The sequence below is a fragment of the Molossus molossus genome, unplaced genomic scaffold (genome assembly GCF_014108415.1).
Source record: "Molossus molossus isolate mMolMol1 unplaced genomic scaffold, mMolMol1.p scaffold_m16_p_6, whole genome shotgun sequence".
In the NCBI taxonomy this organism is placed as follows: domain Eukaryota; kingdom Metazoa; phylum Chordata; class Mammalia; order Chiroptera; family Molossidae; genus Molossus; species Molossus molossus.
In genome coordinates this window covers 110,079,918-110,098,720 of record NW_023425399.1, presented here as the reverse complement: position 1 = coordinate 110,098,720, position 18,803 = coordinate 110,079,918, and positions in this window count along the sequence as shown.

The window sequence follows — 18,803 nt, the reverse complement described above, 5'->3', positions numbered from 1 at the left end:
ACAAAGCTAACTTTAGAGAAAGATGATATATTTAAATAGATGCTGATTAGTAACTTGATGCAGTTAACCATTATATCAAATCCTTTAATAATAAAATTCACTAATAACAAAAAAAAAACACTATTTCTTAATACAATAATGACTATCTCTAAAGCAATTAGCAGCATCTTCTTTTCAGAGAACAAAATAAGGTTATCTGCCATCAAGGCTGTTAGTCCACAGTCTTCTCTAACGCTAACCGACTAAACAAATGAATATTAGAAAATAAAAGTTGATGACGTTTTACAGTGATATAAATGTCAATACAGATAACCAGATTTTGGGAAACCATAATAATTTCCGTGAAGGTAGTAAGTTATACACCAAAATTCAAAATTAAAAACACATTTTCAAATAAAAGTATTCACTAGTTAAAAACATAATGAAACAATAAAATACAGATTTACTAATACATATACATATGCTCCTTATAAATAAATATAAAGTGAAATATGAAAAACAGATGTGAATGTCGGTACAGGATGGTCCTGGGGAACAGAAAAGGAGGTTTGAGTAAGTAGAGAGATATAATGTGAACCTGGGATGAGAAATTCAGTTCACTTCAAATTAGACAATCAATTACATTTTCTTTCCACTCAATGGGCCCCCAAAAATCCATATAATGAGACAATGTCTTAAATAACAGTAGCAGTTGCTCGGAACTTGCAGCATAGAGCACGGTGACCAGAATTGGCAGAGCTGACAAAGCTGTGTCCCATCAGACATGCAGCCTGGGATGGTTCCAACTGTTCTGCAACAATCTAGAGCAAGTAATTTATTTTAGTAACAAAACAAAAATCCAGTTACATGGGCTTCTCCCACAAATAATTCTAAGGCTTCTTTGCAAAGGTGAGGAAGGCTTGCCCTACCAAATGTCTACTACGGTTCCTGATACATACTTCTAATGATAGAATGGAGAGAAAAAAAAAACAGTTTAAAAATAAAAATGTAGAAAAATATATATCTATATCAAAAGCTATATATTAAAATCTTTGAATAATTATGCCTCGAAAAATCTTCTTTGTTATATTTTGAAGTTGTAAAATTTTCAGTGATTTTTATCTTCTTTGCAATATTCTTTCTGCTTCTATTATAAAGAAAGGACATCTATTTATTGGAAGTGTGTGAAGATGAAAATTATTCCACTTTTAAAAAATCTTTTAAAAGCACATAGTTAAATTTTATTGAAATAAAACAATTCATAGTAATCAAAATGCAAAAGGTTTATAGATTTTAATTTATACAAAATAAAAATTAAAAGGCCATATAAAAATAGAAAAAAATTAAAAGAACATTTCTCAAATATAGAAATGCTTACAAATATTTTAAATTATGTATACAATATGCACGTGAACAATTCTCCATTGTCATTAAACATAAAAAATAACAAAACACATCGCAGGTCTTGTCATTCCTCTGCTTCAATCCTTCTGCCCTGTCCCCCTCTCAATAAAATCTGAAGTTCCTGTCACAGCCTAGGAGACTTGCCGTGATCTTCAAGGAGCACCCACTCACCGTGATGCTGGCCCCTCTCACTCTGTTCTTATTCCAGGAGCTCCTTGCTCAGCTACTTTCCAAACATTTCACACCCGACAGTCTATGCATTTGCTGTTTATTCTGCTTGGACAACTGGGTACCAGATGCCTGCACGCCTCTCTCCTGTACCTCGTCCTGGTCAGTGGTCATTCTTTGCATTTCACCTTAACAGAGAGGCTTTCTCTGTTCGATCTTTATAAAAATAGCTGGTCCCCTTCACCTTTACCTTGCCTTTGTTGTCTGCCTAGTACTCTTAACCCACAGATTATATATACTATGTTAAGTACAATAGATACAATATATTATATTAAAGAAATATATTGTAGATTTATATTATAGTCATGTGGTATATAATGCTATATATATATATATATTGTCTGTGTGTGTATACACGTATATAATTTTTCTTGCTTATTGTTTTTTTATCCCAATTAGACTGTAAGCTCATAACAGCTACTTATTTTGTTTATTGACTGAAACAGCAGCTGACAATTAGTAATTCTCAGTAAACCTGAATTGAATTAAATTAAAACAAGGGAGTCAACGTTTTCTACCAACTATATTAGCATTGATTTTTTAACATTTTTTTGTTAATACTGATGAGATGCACTGGCTGGGTATTTGCACTGACAGCTGAAATAACCACTCTGAAAAACAGTTTCAAAAATTATATCCAGATTCTTTAAAATGTTCATAACTTCGACCTGTAATTACATAGCCAGGAATTGGAGAAATGCGCAAGGCTATGAGAATTTTGTCATCATGGGTTATTTAAAATAGGAGCCATTGAATGAAGACCAGATATCTAACAATATTGCAAGATCTAACTATATTATGTAATATCCATATGATATAAATGAATAAAATCATATTTTCATACAAAGTTCAATGACATAAGTAATTGAAACCAATAAATTGATAAGTGAAAACCACAATCTTAAAATGGGTTTAAAAGGCATGATCTCAACTTTGTTTAAATAGAAATAAAAATAAATATATATGTACATACGCATAAAAGAGAAAAACAGTTGAAAGAGTCACACCAAATCTTATTGTTAGAAATATTTATAAAACATTTGTAATTTTTCCCAGGACATACAGCCTGAGTGGAAAATGAACCCACAGTGCATTACATTGCCAAGAGTTGGGGACTGGATTGCACTTGAGCATTCTTGCTGAAATAGACATTTATGGTTGGCTATCTCAGAGAAATATGGGTATGGGGGATGCGCATTTGTTGCCTTGATAGTATTTTATATTTTGCAAAATTTTTGAAATACCCTGTGCATTACTTTATACTCATTACAAAACTTGCTTTAAAAACAAGGGCAAGGAGAGGTAGGAGGCTGCACCCTAACAAACTAACAAATGCCTACACGGGCTCCCCTTTGTGAGGCTACCACTTCCAGCTTCTCGTGCATTTTTTGAGTGTTTTATCATTATTTTAATATTTATTGTTGAGAGTATTACAGATGTTCTCATCCATTTTTAACTTGGGTTGGTCTCCTATTTATTTTGGCCCCAAATTGGTATTTTATTCTCAACAGTCTTCTTGTAGTTAGTACTGATAAATCTAAAGAAATGGTTATAGTTGACATTTATTAAAAACAGTGTGTGTGTGTGTGTGTATGTATTTACACACACACACACACACACATATATATATATATATATTTAATTTGCACAGAGACCTATGAGCTAGGCATAACAGTTGTGTCCATTTTACTGATGGGACAGCTTCAGGTAAATAAAGTGACCTGTCGAATAGAGAGCTGCGAAGAGGGACATTTAGAATGACCACTACAGGGACACCTAGATGGGCCTCATTCCTTGCTGCTTCCTGTATTGTTGCTGTGTCCTGTCCCTTCTGCAGTGAGAACCCGCTACCTGGCTAATGACGTGTAGACTGTAAAAGACTAAATGTAAGGAACCAACGATGTGGCTTAGAGTTAGGAAGGCTTGACTTCCCAGAGGTATGAAATTATAGGAAAAGGGATTTGGCTGCTACTAATTATTCTCTTATTATTTATTAAATCTAATTGCTATCTGTGTCAGATTCCTGCCTATCTTTTCATATGCCCATTAAAGTGAAACTGTGACTCTAGGACGGCCTTATTAAGGGGTAGGCAGTAAAATATTAAGTAAAAAAAAAGAGTGATGTGATCTTAATTAAGGTGGTTATTTCTAGTCGACGATGCTCGTCAGGAGAAAGCTGGGAATGTCCTTTAGATGGTCTTAGGAATAGTTATGTAACTAGTTTTCTTTCTTTTAAAATATATAGTATTAATTTTTAATGATTTCAATTAATATATTATTGAATGGTCCTTTTAAAGCAAATAAAGTAGCTCAGAGCCAAGGTGGCATGGATGTAAGTTGTATGTCTACCCATAATAGGCACTTTTTCCAGGTAATTAGGTTTTCTTAAATACCTGTTTCTAATTATAACATTCATCCATATTCATTTTTGAAGATATGCCCTCTACTGCAATGTGATGTAATTTCCCTCCATATTTAAATATTTTAGAATAGCTTTAAATTTAGAAAAAGAAATGTGAAAAGAGAACAGAATTCCCCTATAAACCAGAATTCTCCCTGTTCTTACAAGAAGCTTATATTACAATGGTACATTTGTCACAATTAATGAACCAACGCTGATACATTATTATTAACTAAAGTCCATACTGGATCTGTTATTATCTTAGTTTTTACCAGGCTCCCATCTAAGGTAGCACATTACATGTATTCTTCATGTTTTCTTAGGCTCCTCTTGACTATGACAGACAGTTTCTCAAACAATTCTGTTTTGATGCCCTACATAATTTTAACCATTACTGTAGAACCTCTCTCAGTTACTCTTGGTCCGATGTTTTTCTCAAGGTTAGCTTGGAGTTATGGATTCGGGGGAGAAAAGCCACAGTCAACATGCCATTCTCATCACATCAAGTCAAACGTGCACACCACCAACATGCCGTACCCCTGTCGATGCTAATGCTCCGATGTGGGATTTGTCAGACTTCTCTCCCCTGTAGAGTTGTTCTTTTTGTTCACCCTTTCATATCCTACTCTTTAAAAGGAAGTCACTAAACATAGCCCACAACTAAGGAATGAAGAATTACGTTCACCTCATTGAGAGTGATGTATCAGTATAACTTACTTGGAATTCAAATGTATAGGATATTTGTCTATTTTCCCTCACTTATTCATTTAATCGTTTATTTATATCACTATATACGCATGGATTTTAAAAAAATACTTTGGTTTATAATCCAATACTATTTTCATCTGTTGCTCAAATTGCTCCAGCTTTGACCATGGGGGGAGCTTTTCCCTGGCTCCTGCTTCCCTTTGACATGTCTTCATCATTTCATTTGTTTTTAGCAATGTCTTACTTTCTGGCACAAGATACTCCAGGCTTATCTGGTGTATGTCCTACCCAAGTCCTACAATCAGCCATTTCTCTAAGAAGTCCAAGTTTCTTTTATTTGAGAATGGTAATAAAAAACATGACTGGAGCATTAGGTGTTCTCATTGCTATAGGGTGGTCATTTCTCTTAGGTCCTCTGGGCTGATAGATCAAAGAAATATATGTGTGTATACTAACTGTAAATATGTACATATCTGTAAATATTTCTATGTATAACCATTTGTATCTGGATTAAGCTAAACATGAATTCAAACTGATGTCTCCAACTCTAACATGTTACCACGTGGATCTGTTTTTTTATTAATGGAAATTATTGGGGTGACATTGGTTAATAAAATTACATAATTTTATATGTATAATTCTATAGTACATTATCTGTGTCTTGTATTGTGTGTCCACCACCCCAAGTCAAGTCTTCTTCCATCATTGTTTATCCCCCTTTACCCTTTTCTACCTCCCCACACCCCCCTTTACAATTGGCAATTTCTTGCATCAATTGACACTTGATAACTATAGCTTATGCCTTCCGTTTACATAAGATGAGTCCTCCAACTTTGTTGTTTTTCTTCAATATTGTGATGGATATTCTATACTGTTTACATTTTTATATAAACTTAGAATCAGTAGCAATAATTTATTGGGATTTTCATTGATATCATATTGAATCTATACATCAAATTAATAAGAATTGATACTGACAATATATTTCAATGTAGGAGAATATAATATCTCTGCATTTATTTAGGTCTTTGATTTCTTTCATAAGTGTTTTGTAGATTTTTACGAAGAAACTCTGCATATATTTTGTTAGATTTATACATAAGCATTTTGGGGGGGGGCTATTGTAAATGGTCACTGATTGTATATGGGGAAATAATTGGCTTTTATTTTTTGTAGACGTTGTTATTCCTCATCCAAAGATACTTTATCCATTGATTTTTTTTAAGAGAGAGTGGAAAGGAGGAAGGGGTAGAGAGAGAAATATCTATGTGAGAGAGAGACATCAATTGGTTGCCTCCCGCACATGCCCTGACCAGGGCCAGGAATTGAACCTGCAACTTAGGTACATGCCCAGGAATCAAACCTGTGACCCTTGGGTCCAGGAATCAAACCTGTGACCCTTGGGTGCACAGGCTGACACTCTATCCACTGAGCCACAACAGCCGGGGCCAAATATAAATGTGTGTGTGTGTGTGTGTGTGTGTGTGTGTGTGTGTGTGTGTAGAGAGAGAGAGAGAGAGATCTTTATCATGCAACCTTGCTGCAATTACTATTAAAGGTGTCAGCTGTAGCTATTTTGTAAATAACCATCCAACTGAGGAAACTCTCCCTTATGCTTAGTTTCTGAAATCTTTTATTATGAATGCATCATTGTATTTTGTCAAACCCTTCTTTGGAGTATCAATTGATATAATCATACAGGATAGTTCTTGATTACCCTATAGATGTAGTGATTTATACTGGTTTTTGAATATTGATTTAATCTTTGCAAACCTGGAATAAATCCCACATGATCATAATGTATAATTATTCTCATATCTTGTTGGATTCATTTTGATAATTTTTTGTTGAGGATTTTTTACACCAGTGTTATGAGAGAGATTGATCTGTAGATGTCTTTTTTGTAAAGATTTTCTCTAGCTTTGGTATTAGTATACTGCTGGCCTCATTAGATGAGACCACCTTCAAATAATATTATATTATTTCACTTGTAGTTGATGTACCTTATAATAGAGAATACCAATTTCTCCCATCCTCCCTACCATTCCTTCTTACATGGCTGCTATTCATTTCAATTATCCATGCAACTTAATCATCTAATGTGTTTTTATCATTACTGTAAACAAGTAGACACATTTTAGATGAATGTATTCCAAAATATTGGGGGAAAAAAAAACATATGCATCATGGTATCTTTTGTTCTGTTCAAGAGATTAAAACACACTCTGAGTCGTATGTGCACATATATTGGAAGGTGGCCCACAGAAAAACTGGGTGTGAATATAAAGGACCCATCATATAGACTATAAATACTCCTTAGCTTCTGAAGGCTCCTTTTCGGGTTTAGCCTTTTGGTTTTACATGATTGCTTCATACCATTAGCAGTGAGTCTAACCGAATAAAAATAAAAAGTAGCACTTAAAAGTGCTCTTTGGCACTTCAAAAGGCCATATATTAGAGAACTAATTGGTATAGCTTTTACAACTTTCACATTGATTTTTGCCATTGATTTCCAGCCCCTCCCTTGAGCTGGTGTTTCATCCTGCTCCTACTCTGCATTCCGCTTCTCGGACGCACGCAAGAGGAGATGGTGAGAGTGACGAGCTTCCGGGGGGTCGTTCTGTTCTGCCAGAGTCCATCTCTGACAAGCAGAACTGGTTGAGAGTACACTGACTGGACTGTGTCGGACCTCTTACTTCTTCAGACATTCAGGAGTCTCCATGAAAAGCAGACCCCCTGGCAGCCGGGCCTGGGGGCGCTGACTCCGTATTGCACAGAGAGGCCCCACCTTAAGATTTTGTTTGAAGAATGACAAGGTTTGCCTTGGAAAGCTAATTTCCTTCTACACATAGTCATGAGCTGAATGAGAAACACATAAAAAAAATTTCAGAAATTGGTATTTTATATTTTCTATCATCTTCAAAAATCAATGTAGAGTAGACATCTAATTATACAATGCTGTGTTCCATTACAACTACTTTCAGGAAATTATAAACAATTACATTCACATGGAAGGTTAGTTTGAGGACACACGTTGCATTTCCTTGCAAACAGTTTGAAAACTATGTGTAAGAATTCCTTCTGACACACTCAGTGGCTTCAGACTTAGTGTAAAACTGGGGGTCCTCTCTTCACTGGTGATTCCAAGGCCGGGCCGCTTCCCTCCTACTCCCCAACGAAGTAATCACCTTCCTTCTGTGTCACATTAAATAAAACAGTTCGTTCTTGTATTTGGCCATGCTTTAAATAAGGCAAGGCTAGCCTATGTAGGGAAGATAGACCCGTTGAAGAGATATTTAAAAGTGAAAATCAATGGGTTGTGGTGATTGACCCTGGGGACGGAGGGAGAATGACGTGGTTAAAAGAGTCCCCACATTTCTGGCTTCAACTGCAGCGTGGTCAGAGGGGCTATTCTCTGTGAATCACAACACTTGAGGAAGATGTGGTGAGTGGGCTAAATATCTTGAGTTCAGTTTTGGACGTGGTGATTCTGGGGCGCCTTGGATACATCCAATAAAGATGTCAAGTAGGCAGTTGGATGTCAAGTGCAGAACCTAGAAGAGGGAGCTGAACCAGAGATATCATTTTGTCAGTTGGCATCATGGCCTTGCTCACTGGTCAAGTGCGGACCTGGTCACTTCCCTAGAGGGCTTGGAATAAACAGAGGAAAGTGTGCAGTACTAAAATTTGAGAGGCTGATATCAAAGTTAGGGTGGGGAGTAGAATAACCAGCTGTAAAGGACACCGAGGAAGGGATGCCATCGGAGGAAGCTATTTGCGTAAGTCAAGAAAGTGAGCACGTCCATAGCTCTGGGAGGAGTCCAGGAGCTAAAGGGTCATTGCACTGTCATTACTGTTTTCAATTTTTTCAATAATTCCTCTTCTACAATAGAAATGTCCAGTCCCTTAGAATGCCTTTGTGTGTTATTTTTCAGTCTGTGTCCTGTAATTCTTGATTTATCAATTTATGCTAAATATAATCATGCATTTTTAAACGTGCTAATTTTAATGAACGTTCACTTTAGTCTTCTGCACGCAGTCCATTACCTCTCCTCTGTCTGACTTCTACCTGTACAATATGTTTAAATGTGTCATCCACTGTTGCTTTCAGCCCTGTTTTCTCTGTCTGCGAAGGTGCTTTGTTTTGATAGAGAGAAGAGAGCAATGCACATATTCACAGCTCGTGTAAGTGGATGTCGTCCTAACTATACAACTGTAAAATCAGTGTTTTGTCTGCAATCTATAGCATATTGTATAGTTTATAAAAGGTAACAGATGCATGACCTGAAATGTACAGAACTCATGGTAGTTTTTATCAAATTGGTATTTTATTTGAAAAAATACTGTCCATCCCCCATTGCTATGAATATTGTAACTGTGACCTCTGCTTCTTCCAATTGTTCAATTAATTTTCTGACCTTCTGAAATTGTGGCACAAAAGAATAATTGTTTTATTAAGTGATATACCACACCTGCTTATAGGAAATCCCTTGCTTTTCTGCATGATTCTTCTATCTCATATAGTACTCATAGTAGAAAATAGTTGAATCCTATGTTTTTACATTGAACTTACATCCGTTTTACTTTGTATTACATGTTACAATGGATCTTTAAGGGAAGAAGATGTAAAATGTACCCCAAATAGAATTATCAACATTGGCAAAAATACTTCCCAGTTCTATATAGTAAAACAAAGGACAGTGATTATTTCATACACCTACATTATTTTTGAATGGGAAATAGTTCTTCTAAACCCTATTTCACACACATGAGATAAAAGTCATATCCAAAGACACGGCAGACATATCTATCTAATTAATTAGTAGTTGAAAGATTCCATCTTCCAATTTCTGGTTCGGTATTTTTCGATGGTTTCGCGTTACATGTAAAATACATCTGAAAGTCTTTTAGGTATTTTGTCCCATAGTTTTATAAAAATGTTTTCTACACAACTCTGCCCTTCTCCCAACATTGTGATTCATGAATTTGGCTTTGTGTAAAGTGTTTCTCATCACACCCTCACATCATCCAAGATCAGTTGTTCCTTTGGAGAAACTACAGATTTCGGTTAAATGTTGTTCGGATAGCATTAGAAGAGCCATTTAAAGATTTTATAGCCCCACATTTCTTTTTGATACCATGTAATCACGTTGAGATATAACTTTGCCCTCTCAATCCTCAATCTTTCTTTATTCTGAGGTGAGGAGATTTGCCACTGGCGAGTAGACACTACAAGCATAAGTTTATATGTTCACTTTGCAATGTCTTCCAAAGAAACTTTTAACAAATTGTTGGGAGAGTAAAATATTTCATATTTTAAATAAGGAAACAGTGTGGTCAACCCAAGGCTAACAAGGACCTCCTACTTATTATATTGTTATGCCTGTGCTGGTTTATGCTTCTAGAACACACTGGCAAAGTTAATAGCTATGAAGCTTAAGTCTTTAAAAATAGGATTCAGCCAGCTTTCTAACAGACGCTGTAATATTGCTACAGTAGTTGCACTAATCAGCTTGCAGCATCTCTCCAAGTGAAGGAGGACAAGACATCCTTGCAGGTGAGATTCGCCATCTAATCTCAGAGGAACTCAGCTGGTCGCTGTTCTTCCATTTGCGCTGCTTAGTAAACAGGTGAGCAGTAGGCTTATTTCATAAAGTCTCACTGGTGACGGTTTTATTTCTCTCCAAATATTTGGGGACGCTCATACCTAATACTAAACGTAATCATTATGTTATATAATGTTAAATGGGAAAATTTTTATTCAAAAAGGAAGCTATAATATCGCAATATATCTCAGGGTTGTTCATTGAAACCCGATTATATGGGTAGGGATTGCTATATGTAAAAATCCCCTTTTGTACTACATATGACAAAATTATACGAATCAACTCTATTTTTTACATATGTAAAAAATACTGCAAAGAGTATACTGCACCGACCCTAGATTATATTAAGGCAGCGATTTTCAACTGATGTACCCCAAGAATTTTTAAAACCTGCAATACCTGACTATTTAGTCAGGGGCACTGACCTCTTTTCCCTTCGATTGTCAAATAGAAAAATGACAACAGCCAACATAACAACAGCTGTCTGGTGTGAATGAATCAATATACCTATTTTTTTTTTTCCCCTGTCAGACCGGCAAAAAGTATAATATACAATTTGGTGTGCCGCAGAAATTTATTAATTAGTTTATGTGTACCATGAGATGAAAAGGTTGAACATCGCTGTTTTAAGGCACGCTTTTGATGATCACAATGCACTGTATAAGGTTTGTACAATACAGAAAAGTGTGCAGACATAAACAGATCACCCGGAATCCACGCCTCCACAGGCACTTGAATAGTTTGGTGTGTTTTACATTTCTCCCTGTTTCTGAAAGATAAAGGTAATTCTACAAATACGTATACTTGATGCTGTGTATTTGAAGCCCTATATTAATGTGTATTCTGCTAGTCTTCTCTAATGAAGAGTGTGTATTCCTAGGGTAATAAATATTTTTTTACAACATATTCTTCAGTATTTTGTTGCTTAAATATGCCACAGTTTATTTCACTAAATTTGGGGGAATACTTTAGAAGCAGTTTTACTTCTAGTCAAACAACATGTTCATTGCAAATAATTTCAATCTATTCACAAAATGAATCCCTGAAGGGTCTCAAAATAGGAAAGTTTTTTGGTGGTGTTTTTATATTTGAAGATTTTCAAACTGGAGTAAATAATTAAAAGGATTCAAGCTGTTTTATGTTAAATATTTGCTAGAATAAGTCAAGTCAGTTTGGATATGGCTTAGAAAATTACTGATGTTGTAGTGCTCCTAAGACAGAGAATAGCCCTGGCTGGTTTGGCTTAGCTGTTGGAGCGACGGCCTGCGGACCAGAGAGACCCGGGTTCGGTTCTGCTAAGGGCATGTACCTCGGTTGCAGTTTGTCCCCAGCCCCAGTTGGGGTCATGTGGGTGGCAGCCAGTCGATGTATCTTTCTCACATCGATGTTTCTCTCTTTAAAAAAAAAAAAAGACAGAGAATAGCTTGAAGTGAAATTGGGCTTTAATGAAAAGTACACCAAGGTGGACACCTAGAAAGCTGCGTTTGTATTCTGCTGTCATGCTGTATTCTGCTGCCATGGGCTCGTGTCCTTGTGTGGCTATTGGGGAAATGACTAGTCTCTCACTTCCAGCGGAAAACACAGGGGGAGGACACTGTTTCCCTGGATCGAGGGATAAGTCTCGATCCATGTGTCAGTTTTATACGTAGATGTTTCCATTTTTTGGTGGAATGTTCAACAAGCACATTGCGGGGCAATGATTCTGCTCACATGATTTATTTCCCCCGAGAGTGGCTTCCCTTCACCCAACCGAAGCCTGCGAGCAACGGGTCCCCTTCGCAGGGGGCAGAGCAGGCAATGTTGGAAGGGCAGGGAGTCTGGTTATGCTCCGTGCGGAGAAATCACTCTTCATTAAAAAAAACAGAGCTCTCTCAGAGAGCTCGACTCGTCTTTCTGCCAAATAAAACAGCTTGAATTTCTGATGAGGATTCTATAGAGCATATTTCTCTTTTTTTTTGACACCGAGATTCATGGGAATACTTGCCATTAACATAAATGGGAGCTAAACACATCAGTCTCTACATGTGAAGACTCAAGTGCTCTTCTTCATTGGAACTCAGTGCATTATTGGTAATTGCATTATGTGTCAATAATAATCGCTTTTATTCTGTTGAACACTGCTGCTTAGAAACAAACATCTTATTGCCCTGCAAGGGTTATCAAACTCATGAGACACATGGAGATATTTTCTTTCAGAGATTTGTGGAGTTTAACCTAATGATGAGAGATTATTAAAATATTCTTTTGTTAATATTACTTGTGTCTACTGCCAGCAGATTCAAGACAGAATAAAATATTTAACACGTCTATGTAAAATGAAATATTTATAAGATTTATATTTTCTCCAGATATGATCCTCTTCAAATATGTCCCTGAAACAGTCTGAACATATTAAAAGGATATTTAAAAATATAGTATATTTAGCCCAACTGGTGTGGCTCAGTGGTTGAGCATCAACCTATGCACCAAGAGGTCTCTGGTTTGATTCTCGGTCAGGGCACATGCCCCGGTTGCTGGCTCGGTCCCCAGTAGGGGGCGTGCAGGAAGCAGCCAATCGATGTTGATATTTCTCTCTCATGGGTGTTTCTCTCTCTCTCTCTCTGTCTGGAAAAAAAAAAAATCGATAAACACATTTAAAAATTTTTTAAAATAAAAAATGTAATATATTTAAATACTGCCTTCTAAAATTAGAAAAATCTAAGCTTTTCCTGTTGTCTTATTTTTGAAATAATAACCATACTAATTACTTGGTGATAAATGAAAATGACTATAAATTTTTTAAATAATAAATTATTTCTATCTATATATATATGTATACACACAAATACACACACACGCCTCAATAGTTTATCATACCCCTTTTATGCACATAGCCTTCTCATGCATTATTTTGAGGATAAGTGTGTTTAATCATGCCATATTTTATTGACACTACGATGTCATTAATCTTAAAATACATCCCTATATTCTGTATCATTAACAATATATTGTTACTTGTTAAATTATTACAAAACACTATATTATTGTTTTATTTTAGTCTATTGAAATTTTTAGATATATTTAGATACATTTTATCAGCTATCATGCCAGAACATATATAACAGAAAAATTTAATAAAATTATTTATTAAAGTTTTTCAAAATATTTTCCATTCTAAGTCAAGTTCTTCAGAATCTTTTTGACAGTCATTGAGGTTTGTTTGTTTTTACCTTAAAGTATCATACTGTACTCTGAAGAACAATGGTGATGTTGAATTTTGTAAAACAATGTTCCTCTGCTATATTATTAGTTCTGGTGTTTACTTCCAGACCACTGACACATGTTTTGCATGTTTTGATGTTGGTACTTTCTTGCTTGTATGAGAAAATTTAATGGGAAGATTTTCAGATTACTTCTGGAACACATATGACTTCCTCATTTTTCTATAATCATTTGCTAACTAAAATATCTAGCAGTTGCCATTATCTATTCATACTATAAAGAACAAACAACTAATTTTGTCCATTAGTCGATGTAAACTGTGCACCTGAACAATAGCGCTTTTAAGATGCCAGTCATTGTAAGATACATTTCAATCGAGAAATGTGAAAATACGAAAAACCGAGAGTTTTAGAATCAGTGATATATGGTACTTTAGTTAACAACTTGAAACTTTAATATTTCTTTCTTCCTAATATTTTCCAAAAGCCATAGAGAGTGTTCCTTTCATGTTTCCAATCAGGTGATATTGGTGATTATTACATATTATCTAAAATTTCTCTCCATGACTAAAATAAAGTTGAATTGTGAACCTTGAAATTATGCCTTTGCGTATCAAAGAAAATTATAAATAAGGCAGGTTCTATTTACATTGGATCAAATTTAAAGCTTTACTTTTTTACCTTTTAAAATTGTAGAATACATATACCAGAATTTACTGTCTTGACCATTTTTAAGGGTAAAGTTTGGGGGCAGTAAGTGCATTCATACTGTTGGGCACTCATCATTACCATCCATCTCCAGAATTCTTTTCTTCTTACAAACCTGAAACCCCATGCCCACTGGACAATGAGTCTTCATTTCTCTACCCCCAAGTCTCTGTCAACAACCACTCCACTTTCTGCCTCTGCTTGTTGCTACCCTAAGCACCTCATACAAATGGAATCATACAGTGATGTTTTATGATTGGATTATTTCACTTAGCATAATATCCCCCATGTGGGATCATATGTCAGAATTATTTTCCTTTTTCAGGCTTAATAATATTCCACTATAAATCACATGTCATATTTTGTTTATCCGTTTATTCGCTTTGGACACTTGGGTTGCTTTCAGAGTTTAGTTATTGTAAACAATGCTTCTATGAGCACAGATGTACAAATAACTCTTCATGATTCTGCTTTCTGTTATTTGGGGTATAAACCCAAAAATGAAATTGTTGGATCATACAGTAATTCTAGTTCTAATTTTTTGAACTTTCATATTGTTTTTCACAGTGTCTATACTACTTTAATTCCTGCCAACAGTGCACAAGAGTCCCAGTTTCTCCACATCCTTTCCCTGTTATTTATTTATGTTTGATATTAGGCACCCTAGTGAATTTTAGGCGGTATCTCATGGTAGTTTTGATTTGTACTTTCTCAGACTATTCAAACAATAAACCTTCTTAATATACTCTATGGCATAATGATTTCATGTCTGGATGTATTACTAAAACAAAACTTGTCCATTTATTAACCATAAGATATGATGAGTGTTTATAGACATACCAATAACATAGTCAAAACTTAAAAATTAACAGTAAAATAGCAAATATATATTGTGGTGTATTTATGCAAGGGGAACATTGATGAGGATGAGTGCATGCAGTTATCTTGTTTCACAACATTGCTTTTCTATAAACATAAGTCCGTTCTCATAAAATATTATTTAGTGAAAGAAAACAGATAGTCATGACTACTTGCTATGTGATTCCATTTCTATAAAGCTCAAAAGTAGGAAAAATTAATCGATATTGTTAATAATCAGAATAATGGTTACTCTTAGAAGAAGGCATGACTATATAGTACATCCCTACATTCCCATAAAGTTTAAGCACAGTCCAAATGATCTGATTGTGTTGGACATCAGAGTAAACACTGCTTTAGGGATAGGACAGGTTTTTCTATGTAGGTGATACTTATATGGATATATTTATTTTTGAAAATCCATTGCTATATAGTCATGATTTGTGTACTTTTCTATTAGTATGTTATACTCCAATGCAGAATGTTTAAAATACTGTTACCTTTTCTTTTTTTTTTTTTACCATTGTACCTTCTTCCTCCAACATATATTAGTGATTATGACAGAACAACATATATGCACAGTGGACTATAAAAGGATGCTGTATAAATCAAATTCTAATTTATTTTTTGCACTTCAGCAGAATAGACTCATTCGGTAGTAGAATTGATATGAAGGCTGTTTTATACACCCACCTGAAATAGCAGGGAGGGGGACAATGCTGAGGCCAACTTCTAAGATGCCTTTGTGTTCAGAATTAATTTCAGTTGGAGAATGGCAACATCCAAGCCATCATTGTTGAATTAAGGCACCAAGGAATTATTTATCAGGGCTTTTCTGTCAACATGGATTTTGCTTTATTGTTGCCAGTGAGGGGACTTTAATGATCTGAAGATTACTTCACAGCTAATGAGTCCTCTTAATTTTTCAAGTTCAGAGTAGACAGAAAACATACTTGAGAATATGTAAACACTCAAAGAGTCTTTCAAACAAATAGTCTTTTAATACAATGAGGGAGAGAGAGAGGCAGAGAGAGGGAGGGGACCAAGTATATCACCCATTTTAAATAATAGCCAACTCCTCTCGTGGAACCAAAATATTCACATTTATTAAATTCAGGGATTTTTTTTCAATGAGCTATTATGTATATAAATTGACACTCTTTCTTTCTCGGTCCCTTTCCTATACTGAGCGTCTTTCTCTTTCAGTGTGTCATCTTTTCTCACAGACAATACAATATCTGCTTGAGAAACTTTGATAATAACAAACTAGTCATAAATCCTTGGGGTGAAACCCAAATGCCTGTTATACTTGGTGGATGTCCTAGCCCAGTTGTATATTCACAACATCATTATTAATTTCTAAATTACATCGCCAAACTCTTCATGTAAGAGTGGGTTTTACAAAGCTGCAAAAATGTAACATATTTCCATGCTTTATATTTTTGTTATGCAAAAAAATAAAATAAAATAAAGAATAAAAGAGCCTTTTTATGTATGCCTGTAATTATTTTTATACAGCCAGGAAATGTATACATGCTTGCTATATATTTTCTTTTTATTTTTGAACTCTAATCAGAGTTTATAATAGATAATTTTCTTTAGCACTGTCTAGATAGAGCTCATGTTCCTCACAAATGTTCTGCACTGGGACCCCTCAGACTGTAGGTCTGTGCTCTGAGCAAGTGCATAACCTTGAACCAAGACCATCCTTGGATATTCTGACCTCTCGCATCCCATCTGTCTCTCGCTTAGCATCGACGAGTAACAAATTTAACTGCTTTCTATATGCCAGTGGATTTTTTGTTTTGTTTGCTTTTCTATTTTCCCCCTGGTGAAAATAGTGAAGAATATATTATTTAAATAAAATCCCACAGAACTAGCCCTGGCTGGTGTGGCTCAGTGGTTGAGCATCAACCGATGCACCAAGAGGTCATCGGTTCGATTCCTGGTCAGGGGACATGCCCAGGTTGTGGGCCAAATCCCCAGTGGGGGGCGTGCAGGAGGCGGCCAATCGATGTTCTCTCTCACCAATGTTTCTATCTCTCTCTCTCTCTCTCCCTTCCTCTCTCTAAAATCAATAAAGAAAAGAAAATCTACAGAGCTACAATGGGATGAAACATATACATAAGCTGTATACATATTCTTCAAACGTTCGCGGGTGGTTGGGAGAGAAACAGCTAGAGAAAGAACTAGGGCTCAGGGAAGGAAGGGGGCTTGTGGCCAGGACTCTTCCCTCAGGATAAGCCTCAGCCCCTGACAAGGCTTCTACAGCGGGGTCCTGCTCCCTCTCTCCTGCCTTTGCAAACGTGCTTGCCTTGTACATAACAAACACACTGAGTCCTTTCATTTCCTTCACAACACACCCTTGTACCTTTGTACCTGGAGTGTGATCTCCCATCTTCTCTTTTTATAACCAACAGCAATTTATTTCCCACAGTTTTGGAGGCTGGGAAGTCCAAGTTCAAGGTCCCAGCATGGTGAAGGCCCTCTTCCCGGTTCACAGCCAGTGCCTGGCGCCTCCTCACTGTGTGGTCACATGGTGAAGGGGCCGTGGATCTCCGGATCGTCCTTTCTAAGTTACTAATCCCATTCACGAGGGCCCCAAACTCATGACTTAAGCACCTCCCACCTCCTAATACAAAGGCCCCACCTCCAATACAATACCATTGGGGGGTTTGAATTTCTGCATATGAATTTTGGAGGGACACAAACATTCACACCATATAGCATAATGGAAGAAGCTTTGCTTAGAAGATAAATATCAATTACGTAAAAATATTACATAATTACAAAAGTCATATTAACCATGGAGCTGATCTATTTATGCATTTTAATGACACACTTATTTTATATCCACCTATTTTAATTTAATTATGCAACCCAGCTCATCTGTTATTTAAAATACATCAGGTCTTTGGATCTAGGTAGTATAGAATTGAGCTTATCAGCAAAAGTCAGAGCCAATATGTCCATTCCTAATTATAATTTTATTAAGATAAAGACTTGTTCTAATCATAAAAATGCTAAGATTCCTGGAATATTAAGATTTAACTTCCCAAATGAAATTACTGTCATTTTAAATGGAGAGTCATTAAGTGAACAAATGTAGACTTTAGCTATTAGTTTAGAAAGCAATGTCAGAAGAGAAAACATAACATTTGTAAGCTTGCAGTGGATGTCAATTCTTATACATATAACTTAGAATAATTTAATTGATTATAGTCAGGCTGGCTAACACGATCCTACTGAAGAAAATTATGGGATGACTCTGCTAGTCTTCATTTAGACACAATCATGTTTATTAGCATTTGACAGAAGAAACTGTAATTTACCAGTAGGTCTTCTGAGAATGGCCGTGTCTAAAAGACTTGTAACAGACACCTAGTAAAACTTGCCAGGTTCTCCTAGGGGGTAATTGAGTTGTATAGTTTTTTCTTAAGTGAACTGAATCTCCGTGTCTCCCCAAATCACATGTCGAAACCCTAGTTACCAGGGTGATGGTATTTGGGCACAGGGTCTTTGGGATATAACTAGATCAGGTGTGTGGAGCTCTTATAACGGGATTAGTGCCGTTGTAAGGTGAGGCTAGAAAGAACTTGCCTTTTTCTCTCTCTGTCTCTCTGTCTCTGTCTCTGTCTCTGTCTCTCTCTCTCTCTCTCCCCCCCCCCTGCCTTCCTCCCTGCCTCCCCCTCTCTCCTCTCTATGAGGACA